The following is an 11,782-nucleotide window of genomic DNA, read 5'->3' on the forward strand; positions in this document are numbered from 1 at the left end:
CCAAGAGGCAGCCCTCGTGCATTTTAGAGCCATCTGCTAGGAGCAGATCTGATCATGGCGGTTTTGGTCTAATTCCTCACCCAGTCCTAGACACAGCGTGAGGTGCGAGCACTTCGTGCAAACGGCTCACGATTGTCTGAACACCCAACAGCGGCTGAAAACCAGGAGGCTGTTTTGCTAGCGTAGACGAGCACTTGCTTTCTTGTTTCCTTTTGCCTTCACTTGCTGCTGTTGTCGGAGCCGTTCCATCCCCAGACGGATTCAGGAGAGGAGAGGGAAACCGCGCCGTCCCTCCGCCGCTCTGTCTGTACCATGCCAACTCCCTCCGGGGGAACACGAGAACTCGTGCCAGGCCAAGCCACATTTGATTGCACTTGTTCTGGTTAATAACAGGGCTGGTGACGAGCACGGCCCAGAAAACGCTCATAAATCACGAACGGATTCGATACCTTTCCTTGGCCGGGTCTGAGCCCCGAGAAACGGGTTCCAACGAGCCAAACCGAATGAAATAAAACAAAATGAGCCCTGGCGAGGCTGCCTTCACCATGGGGGAGGTTTCCCTTGGGTTTGGCTGCTGGGAAGTTTCCATAGGAGAAGAGCCATTTAACAGAATCTCCCTCTCCCCCCCCCCCCCCCCGGCTTCCTAAATTTTGTGGATTCGGATCAGTCAGGGTCCAGAGCTCAGCTGGACTTGAAAAGACCCACAGGGGGAGATTTCTGAGAGCAGAGGGCTCTTTCATCTAGGAGACAGAGACAAAACGAGACCCTGGGCTTCATTCGTACAGAACCTGGCACAATGAAGCCTGGACTATGGTGCTACCATAATACACCTAAAGCAATAAAAACATACAGCACCTGGCACAGTAGGGGCCTGGCCCATGCCTGGGGTGCCTATGTGTTACCGTAATACACTTAATAGAAACAAAAAATGTACAGCACCTGGCACAATGGAGCCTGGATCACGGTGCTACTGTAATATACCGAATGGAAACAAAAATGTACAGCGCCTGGCACAGTGGGGGCCTGGCCCATGACTGGGGCCCCAGGGGCTATCACAATAAAACTGAAAGAAAGATACGATGGCTGAAAGTTGTCTGGAAACAAGAGACACCTTTTTAACAGCAAGAGCAGTTAACCTACCATTGCCAAGCCCAAGCATTAAAAATATCAGGCGTCAGGCTCCAAAAAACCCAAAACAAATCACAAGATTGGCTTAAGAAATCACGAGATCTTCAAAGCCTTGCAGAATGTGGGGACCTTTTTATTTCAGTTTCTGGGGTTGGAGCCATTACAGGTTCTCCGCAGCCCTGCGAGCTAGAAACAGAACCGGCAAGCCGAACTCGGAGAAACCACCTCGTTCCCGGGGCCCCGCGACTGCAGATTGGCCACGCTGGGACACCCTCCCGAGGGACTGGGGGGATTTTCCCCCCAACCTTAGAATCGAGCTGGGGTGTCTTTGTAAAAGACGCCCGCCAGTTATGGAGTCTGGTGCGGGAATTGCTGCTTGAATTTCTCGGCTGGGGGAAGCATAGGTCACAAGATCTTAATGGTTCCTTCTGGCCTTAAAACCTATTCATCAGAATAAATCCCGAAATGCCTCGAAGATGGGTCTTTATTCATCTGGGGGCTGCTGTTTGTGCCTTGAGCCAGGATTTCTGGCCTGTGCTGATTTTGGGTGAGGACAGAGGGGTCCAGCTAATTCCTTATTCTCTCTATGAAAATGAACAGTGGGTAATCCCCAAAAATAATGAAGGTTAAACCAAACTTCCTCCTAAAACAGCCCCTTGATTGCAATTTGCATGGCAAGTTTCTGAGGGCTTGTAAACAAGTGGAGGGGGTGGGGGGGAACGGACTGATAGACTGACACTTAGCAACTCATTTGCACCTTAGTAAGCAGCCTACAGCTCCTAAGGCTGCATGTTGACTCTGAAGTGAAGGCTGTAAACAGGGCAGTGAGGAATTTTTGCATTTCCAGATTTGATCAGAGGAAAACCTAGTCTGAGCAAAAAACCAAAACCAACCAAAAAAACCCAAACCCCACCACAAATAAATCAAAAACAGAGCCCATTAGAGAGAAATCCAGAACGAGCCTTTTAGAACCAACTGATGTATTGAGGGGAAAACTCTTGGGATCACTGGGTGATTCCCCGTTCTGTTCATTCCCTCTGGGGCCCGGGCCGGCTCCAGACCCCAGCGCGCCAAGCAGGCGCGTGGGGCGGCATTGTTCTGGCAGGGCGGCATTTGGCTCCGGCGGACCTTCCGCAGTCATGCCTGCAGGAGGTCCACCGGAATTTCTAGAGCCGCCCCTGTCTGGGGCACCTGGCATTGGCCACTGTCGGAAGACAGGACACTGGGCTAGATGGACTTTGATCTACGGCCGTTATTTTCTTAACATGCACTGGAATGTATTTTCAAAAACCACTTTTTTTTCCTCTTTTTGGCTGACAAACGTAGGCTAAAATTTGCAAAAGCGTCTAAGTGATCGAGGAATTTACAGTCCAGTTTTTCACAAGGGCCGCCGAAGTCAAAGTCACTTGGGTGCTATTGAAAATGTGACCCCGAGTTACGAATTATTATTATTACCTAGCTCTTGTCTCGCACTTTTCATCGGGAGCTCTCAAATCTGAAATGACAGCGATCTAAGGTGATTCTGTTAATAAATTCTCCCCCCGCCCAAACAGAACCAGTTTAAATGCCCGTGTTTTTTCTTCCAAATCTTTTATACAAATAATTCTGGTGATTTCGCTGACAAGTCAACAAAATCCACTTTAACTAAAACCACTAGAGAGAGAGAATCTGGGAAAGCACTGAGATCGATTTAAAAGAATGGGTTTTGCAGAACGGCCAGGCAGGGAAACAGAAAACAGGGGTTTGAGTGTTGAAAAAACACTTTCAATAGCTCAAAGTATTTGAAAGAGGTTTTGATGATTTTGCAAAACCTGTATGAATTACATTCAGATCTTTGCTTTTCTTCCTAGTTCATAACGAGATTTGCGAAATCAAGTTTTCCTCTTTGAGGGGATAATAGGTTATTTTACCCAAAGGAACAACTGACTAAAAGACCTCTGAGCAGTGTTGTGTCTGAAATGTTTTGGTAGCATTTAGCTTCTTTCTGGCCCAAAACAAGCCATGAATCGCTGAGGAATTGTAGGTTTCAGAGTAGCAGCCGTGTTAGTCTGTATCCGCAAAAAGAACAGGAGCACGTGTGGCACCTTAGAGACTAACAAATTTATTGTAGCATAAGTTTTCGTGGGCTACAGCTCACTTCATCGGACGCATGTAGTGGAAAATGAATTGTAGAATGCCACAACTTCATCCCGAACTGTATGAATGTATTTTTCTCTCTAGAGCTAGATCGCAATGTATATATATTTATATATAAATCATCAGTTTTGTTTCTGTTAAATATGCTTATTGAAATATACTCTCTGGAATTCGATAATTATTATTTCAATGAACAAAGCAAGATGCATTCATCCTTTGTCAGGAAGCAAACGAAATAACTGAGCTGAACTGTAGAATATTGTTACAATTCATAGCAATGGAATTGTAGTACAACCAATATTCTGATAATTCTTTCCCCTTCTCTTAGTTAATTAATAGGAATTTAGATAAATCTCATCTCCCTGAGAGTTTAAACTTAGACCTTAAAACAGAATAATAAAGATCTAGTTTTGAAAAGCTTTTTATGCATCATTTTTCGTTTGCGTTTTATGTACTGAAGGTAACTTAATGATTAAGTTAAGGCTAATGGTAATGACTTAAAACATTAATTATTATTCTTTTGAGTTGGAATGAAACCGACAAGATTATCCTGTAAAAGCAGCAAAGAATCCTGTGGCACCTTCTAGACTAACAGACGTTTTGGAGCATGAGCTTTCGTGGGTGAATACCCACTTCGTCGGCTGCAACTGATTATCCTGGTTGGATTAGTTTCTGAAGGGAGGTTACCACATTTGAACGTAGTTCTTTTACAGTGGTGATCAGAGCAAAACAAAAGAAAAATCTTTTCCCCCATCCTCTCTAGATACAGGCTTTACACTGAATCATTTTGCACTGGCATCACATGTTGAAAGGGAATATAGGCGCTTTCTAGAACTGTATCCAACCTTAATACTTTTTGGTGAAATTTGTCAGTGAGCTATTTTGTAACAAAACTTCTATTGTTGTCAACTTCTTAGGCTGAGTGCAATATACAAATGGACCCTCCACTTGGCTGTGGTTAGGACTGGCCAAATTTTCTCCCAGTTCAGTGTGATCTGTTCACAGTGGGTCGAATTGTGGGTTTAAGCCCAGGCTGTGCGAATATGACAAATCACCCTACAAAAAATTCTTTGGTCTCTTGTCACTCAGTACAAAACCTTGGTTCCTTCATACCAACTTTATTATTATAATTATAGGAATGACTTTGTTTTTTAGATCCTATTAAAAAATCTGACTCCATTTCCGTTAATCAGATGTTTGAATCTGCAGGGAAAAAATCAGGTTTTTTTTGTAAATCACAATTTCATTTTCAATTTGTTCTAATTTGGTGCCAGTTTAAGCCATCTTGACCCCAGCCAGGTTACAATCTTTGCAACAGGAAAAAGCAAAAATTAATTTCCAGTTAGTTAACATTTTTTTGCCAAAGCACGAATAGTACAGTTTTAAAATGGTCTCTATTTAAAACGACTCCAATCCCAGAGCATGCTGCGTGGCTGTTAAATATATAGGTGGGTTTTTAAAAAAATCTGTCTCTGTAGATATATTTTGTAACGCTTGACTTAAGATTCCAACATACAAACAAAATATAAGGGAAATGCTGTTCTACATTGATTTCCTGCTGAGAATTTAGAAAAGGAAGTTAAGAAATAAGAATAAACCAAAGAAGAATGCCTTGCTTTAGATCTACCCTGTTGGCTGGAAGAAATAAGGAAGGTTTGCACGTTTGCGGTAGTCGTGGAGTTTTCTTTTTGAACTGTCCTTACCTTGGTAATGCCAAGAAAGAAAGTTTTGGGGTTTCTTTGGGGATTTACGTCTTGCCCCAGCCAGGTTAGTGAGCAGAGGGCTCGAATGGCATAGCAGCAAAGTCAGCTCTGGAGCTGGCAAGCGAGGTGTGCAAATTCTGCTTTGGAGGGAGAAAAAAACCCTCGCCTTTACCAAATGTCTTCTTACCTTTTTGCCCAAGGAAATGTCTTTCCAAAGAGTCCAGACTGAACAGTGCCGGGAACCGCTGGAAGAAAACATAACAGAGACCGGTTTGCTGCTGGATCACCAGAAGAGGATGTGCAGATCTTTAGCAAACCCACGCCATGCCAACCCCCCAAAACGCAGCGAGAAAGAGCAAAATGTGTTAAAAGGATAACTGAGAAGAGCTAGAGGAGTCGAGCTGTATAATCTGCAATAAAAGGAGAAGCTTAACCTGAATCGAAGAGCAGATTTAGAGCGGTGCAGTGGATTCAGCAGACTTTTCCTCTCCCTCTCTCTCTGCGCTTTCAGATCTGAAGATTTGGGATTTTCTCCTCTAAGCCCCAGGAGTGGGGGCGGGGGGGGGAGTGTTTACTCAAAACAATTTTGTGTGTGAGCGAGGTCCATTCTCAGCTGTTGCCTTAAGAATCTCACATGATAGGAATTATAACAACAGACTCTTGCAGATTAATATCCAGGGGGAATTGTTTTTCTCAGATGGCTCGGGAGGGAGAACATGGCAGAGGAGAAGGTCCATGTCTGGAATGGGGAGTTGTCTTTTAAAGTTTCGCTTTGGCTTGAAATTGACTTTGATGGGAGTGGGTGTATGTTGGGGTAGCTTGTGATCAAAACCAGCAGTCGGAAACTATACATCACAGCTGGGCTGGATTTTAATTCATCTAATTCATTTTCCAATTTCAACAGGTGGAATTTAAAAAAAAAAAGAGAAGACATTGTACTGTAGCAGCGGGCTAATATTTCGTTTGGAAAATGTCAAATCTAGTAGGAACGCTCCTTGTTACTTAATCATATGCAGAAATCTTTGTGGATTAGGGCCTAATATTTCAAAAAATGATAACCCAAATCTATTGCTTTTAAAAGATCACAAATCTAGGCATGAAAGAGAAGCCTCACGTTTCAAAGAAAGATACAAAGCAATCTTGTGTTTCTTGTTAAGACCAGCAACCTAATATTTGAGGTTACTTAGATTAAAAAACATTTAAGAGAGGAAAATAACATAGCAGCAGAAAGAACATTCACGTTTGTTACATTCAGGCTAACGCAGTTTGCATAAAATGTGCTTAGGTAGCAATCAACCTTTGACGTATTATTTCACTTCTGCGTTCTTCCCCCTAATATTTAAAGCTGCGTTAATTAAAAGAAAAATCTAGAGTATTAAAAATATAAAAGTTCTGGTTTAAAAAGTGTGTATTGCTTCAGGGAAGGAAGATCTCTTCGCAGAGCTGTAACAAGGGCCAGGCGAGTGAGGCACGTGCCTCGGGCGTGCAAAGCGGAGGGGCGCAGCTCTACCGCGATCGGCGGCGCTTCGGCAGCAGCTCTACCATCGCCGCTTCTTTGGCGGCAATTCGGTGGCGGGTCCCCGAGTCCCCTCAGCAGGAAGGACCTGCCGCCAAATTGCTGCCGCCGTTTCATTCATTCTTCGGCGGCAATTCGGTGGCGGGTCCCCGAGTCCCCTCAGCGGGAAGGACCTGCCGCCGAATTGCTGCCGCCGCTTCATTCATTCTTCGGCGGCAATTCGGCGGCAGGTCCTTCCCTCCGACAAGGACTCAGGGACCCGCCGCCGAATTGCTGCTGAAAAGCCTGGAGCCGGCCCTTGCCTCGGGCGCAAAAACTCCTTCTTACGGCTCTGTCTCCTTGCAATCTATAGGCCCAACTTTTAACCAAGTCACTGCATGCCTCTAAAGAGGAACCAATATTCATATTTGAATTGTGTCTCTAATCATGAAGGGCCAAATTGCTACAAGCAGAAGAGACCAGCTCTTTTCTGCAGAGCTGGGTGTCCTCAAAGAAGATAGGATCCTTCCCCCCCCCCCCCCCTTTCCCTTTCTCCAATCCCTTTTCTTTGTCTACACATATAACCAAATGAAGACACTCTGCAAAGGCAGCAAAATGAGAGATTGTAGGAGATTAACAATCTTTTGAGCAAGCGGATGAGACTAGAGACAAGGTCCAAAAATTTCATTCAAGAGCGCTCGGCTGGCTCGGCTGAAATTACTCTCCTAAGAAGCTTAGAGGCAAAAATAAAATTCAGGGGAGAAAGTTGGATTCATTTCCATACAATTCGCTACCCGAGAGAGAGACTACGTGGCTTTCCCCACCTTCTTCCCCTTATTTTATCTGCAAACCCAGGGGTTAAGGTTTCACTTTGCAGCTAAGAAAATGCAAAGGCCAAAGAGCGTTAAAGGATGGCGTGCGGATCCTTCAGAAGTTTAGTTGTTGTGTCTGGAGTTTTACTAACAACCAAGGGGCTTGTAGCATCAGGCACATGTTAAAAGAGACAGTCCCTGCCCGAGAAACTTACAATAAAGGGTAAGAGGAGAGACAATAGATCGGGGGTCTCAAACTGGGGGTTGGGACCCCTAAGGGGGGTCACGAGGTTATTACATGGGGGAGTCACGAGCTGCCAGCCTCCACCCCAAACCCTGCTTTGCTCCAGCATTTAGAATGGTGTTAAATACATAAAGAAGTGGTCGCGCTCAGAGGCCTGCTGTGTGAAAGGGTCGCCAGGACAAACGTTTGAGCGCCGCTGCAACAGGTGGAGCCAGACTAGTCTTTAGCTTCTTGTAATCACTGGCCTTTACCCAGGGGGATTTTTATAAGTGCAACGTGTGTGTTTGTAAATTGTGTAATACAAGCCACTGATTTCCATTTTAACCCCTTCGGATTATACAGCATGAAATGTTTAAAGTCAGGTAGGAAGCGGTGACGCTAGCACGAGAAGTGGACGGACTCGGAGACCTTTGGTTGGTTACGCTGGTTTTTTCGAGGCAGATTTTAAAGTGTTTAATAAAATGTTAATAGAAACAAATAATTGCACCGTCAAATCCAGAGGAAATTGGGAATCGACTTTGCACCTTCACAACACAACTGTCTCGGGGGAGCCAGACTATGAGCCAAGCGCCTTCCACGGAACCACCTGTTTGTTTTCCCATTTGATGGTTGAGAACTTTTGGATTCAAAGGCCCAGAAACCCAGCGGGGTGGATGTCTTAAGACCTTGGCAGAGACTCGCTCCTCCTGTCCCTTGTCCAGTCGCTGACCCGGGTCGCACTCTGCAGATGACTGCAAACGCCTGCCCAAGGCCTTGTGTCCTTGCAAACATCCCCCACCTGCCCCGGCGCACGCGATATAGACCAGAAGGGAAGAGACAAGAGAATTCCATCTGCGAGAAATTCCAGTGCATCTGCACTTTTAAATCTAAAGGTTTAAATCCATTATCACCCAGCTGATTGGGCCTAAAGTGAAGTTTCACAGAATACTGGCTTGGTAGTTTCAAAGTAAAATATACTCTAGATCAGTGGTGATGGGTGGGTGGGGACACAGGGGGGGCCAGGGGCGATGTGGGGGGAGCCCCACTGCCTGAGCCCCAGGCCAGGCCCGAAGCCTGAGCCCACCACTCTCAGGAAGGTAGGTCAGGAACCTATCGGCCACCTGCTCCCCCAGCATTATGCCCCACATGTCTCTGGGGATGGGGGGGGGCGCAGGGCGACTCCTGCCGGCGGCCCCAGCAACCAACACCCGGGCAGCACATCCAGGAGCAACAGGATGGAGAGAGGCCGCTGCTTTGCACCCCGTGGCCGCAAGAGAAGCCACTGGTGGCCAAGTACATTGCAGGTCTCTCGTTAATAGCAATACTCCACGCAGAGACACCTGCTGCTTTCCCTCCTTCGACACACACAACGAGTCAGGACGCCGGGGCAGGAACAGCGGCTTTGTCTACACAGGCTAACCGGTTCCAGTCTAAATGCTCCACGTTACTGTCGGGTTGGGGTTTTTTAAGCCAATCACTTCGAATGATGGCAATTGCTCGCTATTCAGAACGGCACCCAGAGGGAGACACAAATACTGACTTTCTCCCGGCAGCACAGAGTCCTAGAATTCCTTGTCACCTGATCTCGCAAAAAGAACTTTGAAAGACACACGCGTCCCAGCACACGCGCTCGGTTCAGCTCCAAGCCCAGCGGGATTTTAACGCCAAACGTTGTGTTATTCGTGGTTGGTTTCCTAATGACCAGTCGAGTCCCTCTCTGAAATGATAAGGCAGATGCCCCTTTTCCATCACCCAGTGGCACAAAACCAGCTCCGGAGGTGGCAGAAATAACTACGTGTCTGCTGGCCACGTCACGCAATAGTTCTTCGCGTCCCATTTAAAACTCAATCCCAATAATCGACCCAACCCGGACCGATCCCCCGCGCCGCGTTCGTTTCACACCCAGCGTCGCCACCAGCATCTCCCAACACATTCCCAGCATCTCCGTCCTCCAAAAACAGAACCATCTGAAAACATTCGGAGGACGAACTGGACCAGTGTGGGCCTTCCCCAGGCCACCGGCTCTTGAATTAAGCATGCTAAAGCCAGCCGAGTGGCATTACGAATGTAAAGACTTTAAATCATTAGATATAATTTTATCAAGAGCGCTAACACCCCCCCCCCGGCTCCCCCTAAATCTGGATCAGTGGCAAATAATCATACCTCCCGGTCGCACACAATAGAAAGACCAGCTGAGCTCCCTTCCCAGCAACTCACCTGGGTGTGCCGAGCTCCAGGAGGCGAAGGCTTTGAGGAGGGGGAGGAAGAGAGAGAGAGCGAGAGAGGGGGGAAAGGAATAGAAGAGGGAGAGGCCACCTACATGTGGAAGATTTAAGTAAGGGAGGCCGTGATGTCAGCTGTCTTTGTCTATATCTCACCCCTTAATCCTGGGAGGGTGGCAGGGAAGGGGGTCGGAGGTGGACTCGAGCGAGGTGACTTTGGAGAAGACAGTCCACCCGGCTGGCAGCGAGTCGCTAATCCGCTGCCGAAATGCCAGACGCAATTAAACGTGATCCCCTGGGACGAAAGGGGGGTCTCTCCACAGGCCCAGCGGGGGGCACGGGCGGGGAGAGGAGCACCTGCTTGGGTGGCAGAGCCAGCCACCCCGAGAACCTCCCGGGCAATCAGAACCTGAGTCTCAGATGCCTCCCAACCCTGTGGGATCATTTAGAGCCAGCTCTGGCCTGCGTCCTGACCTCACTCCCCTCCCAGAGCTGGGACAGAACCCAGGAATCCTGGCTCCCTGCCCCCCCCCCCCGCTCTAACCATTAGACACCACTCTCCTCCCAGAGCTGGGGAGAGAACCCAGGAGTCCTGGATCCCAGCCCCCCTGCTCTAACCCACCAGACCCCACTCCCCTCCCAGAGCTGGGAAGAGAACCCAGGAGTCCTGGCTCCCAGCCCTCCCCTGCTCTAACCACTAGACCCCACTCCCCTCCCAGAGCTGGGATAGAACCCAGGAGTCCTGGCTCCCAGCCCCCCACTGCTCTGGGACTCAGAACTCTGGGGTTCTCTGCCACGGACCTGCTGTGGCATCTCACTGCAACTCTCTGAGCCTCAGTTTCCCCTCCCACCCTTTGTGCAGGCGTGCAGCACAATGGGGACCCTGGTCTTGCCTGGGACCCCTTAGGTGCTACTGTAATTCCATTAATAGTTTCACCCTACAGACTATGCCTGGGCCAGTACCTGAGCTTCGGACACTGTCCCTGTCCCGAGGTGGCAGGGGGACCTTGAGCGTTTGTCCCCCCAGCCAGGATCCTACTTGGGAGGCCCCCGATTCAGGACAGAACAGACCACGTGCTATGCTCTGTTGCAGTCAATGGGGCTGGGGTGTGTCCAGCTCTAGGGATGATGCCCTGCAAGGATCAGCCGCCTGGATGTGCCTCGGGGCTGGCAGGGCCTGGGGTCGCCCCGCCAACCAGCTCCCCCATTGGGTTGTTTTCTTGCCCGGGAAGGAGGGCCCGCCCAGCACAGGCTAGGTCGCCCCCCAGGACCCCCAGGCAAGCGGGAGCTCTGTCCGAGCCAACACCCAGGCTGGATTCTCACTTGAGATTCAGCAGGGGGCTTCGGTTCCCTGGGCAGGGGGTGGGGTGACAATTTGGGGGCATTTGGTTGTGGGGGTTCATGGCCCCACCCAATACTCTGTTTGCAAGCAGTAATTAGAAGGCTCAGATCTGGGGTGTGGGGGCAGAGAGGGGATGATGTCCCCCCACCCCCCAAATACCACCCCACCGAAGCCTTTCCACAAGCAGTGAAGCCTGGTCCCTGCCCGCAGCAGGAACCCAAGAGCCCTGGCTCCCAGCTCTAACCGCTAGACCCCACTCCCCTCCCAGAGCTGGGATAGAACCCAGGAGTCCTGGCTCCCAGCCCCCTGCTCTCACCACTAGCCCCCACTCCCCTCCTGGAGCCAGAACCCAGGAGTCCTGCCCTCACCACCCACCTCCTCTTTAACTCCTTGCTCCCTGCCAGCTCCAAGCCCATTGTTTAATTGGACTCTGGCTTGCCTATCCCCTTTAGCTAATGCACTTAAACTGAGGCCTGGGGAAAGGAATATTCCATTGTCATCAATCCGGGAAGCCGGGACAACAATGCACTTTTAATTACCATTAATTCCCGGCCAAGACAAAACAAAGCAATGGGATTTGCACCTCGCCGAAAGGCAGCCGGGCCGGGGGAGCGGGGCTGGGCCCGGGGCTGTATTTAATAATTCCCCCCGGGTCGGGGGTGGGGGGGCTGCGTTAATGAGTCCAGAGAGAGAAAAGTTAAACTAAAGGGTTTCGTTAATC

The sequence above is a fragment of the Mauremys mutica genome, chromosome 15 (assembly GCF_020497125.1).
Source record: "Mauremys mutica isolate MM-2020 ecotype Southern chromosome 15, ASM2049712v1, whole genome shotgun sequence".
Lineage (NCBI taxonomy): Eukaryota > Metazoa > Chordata > Testudines > Geoemydidae > Mauremys > Mauremys mutica.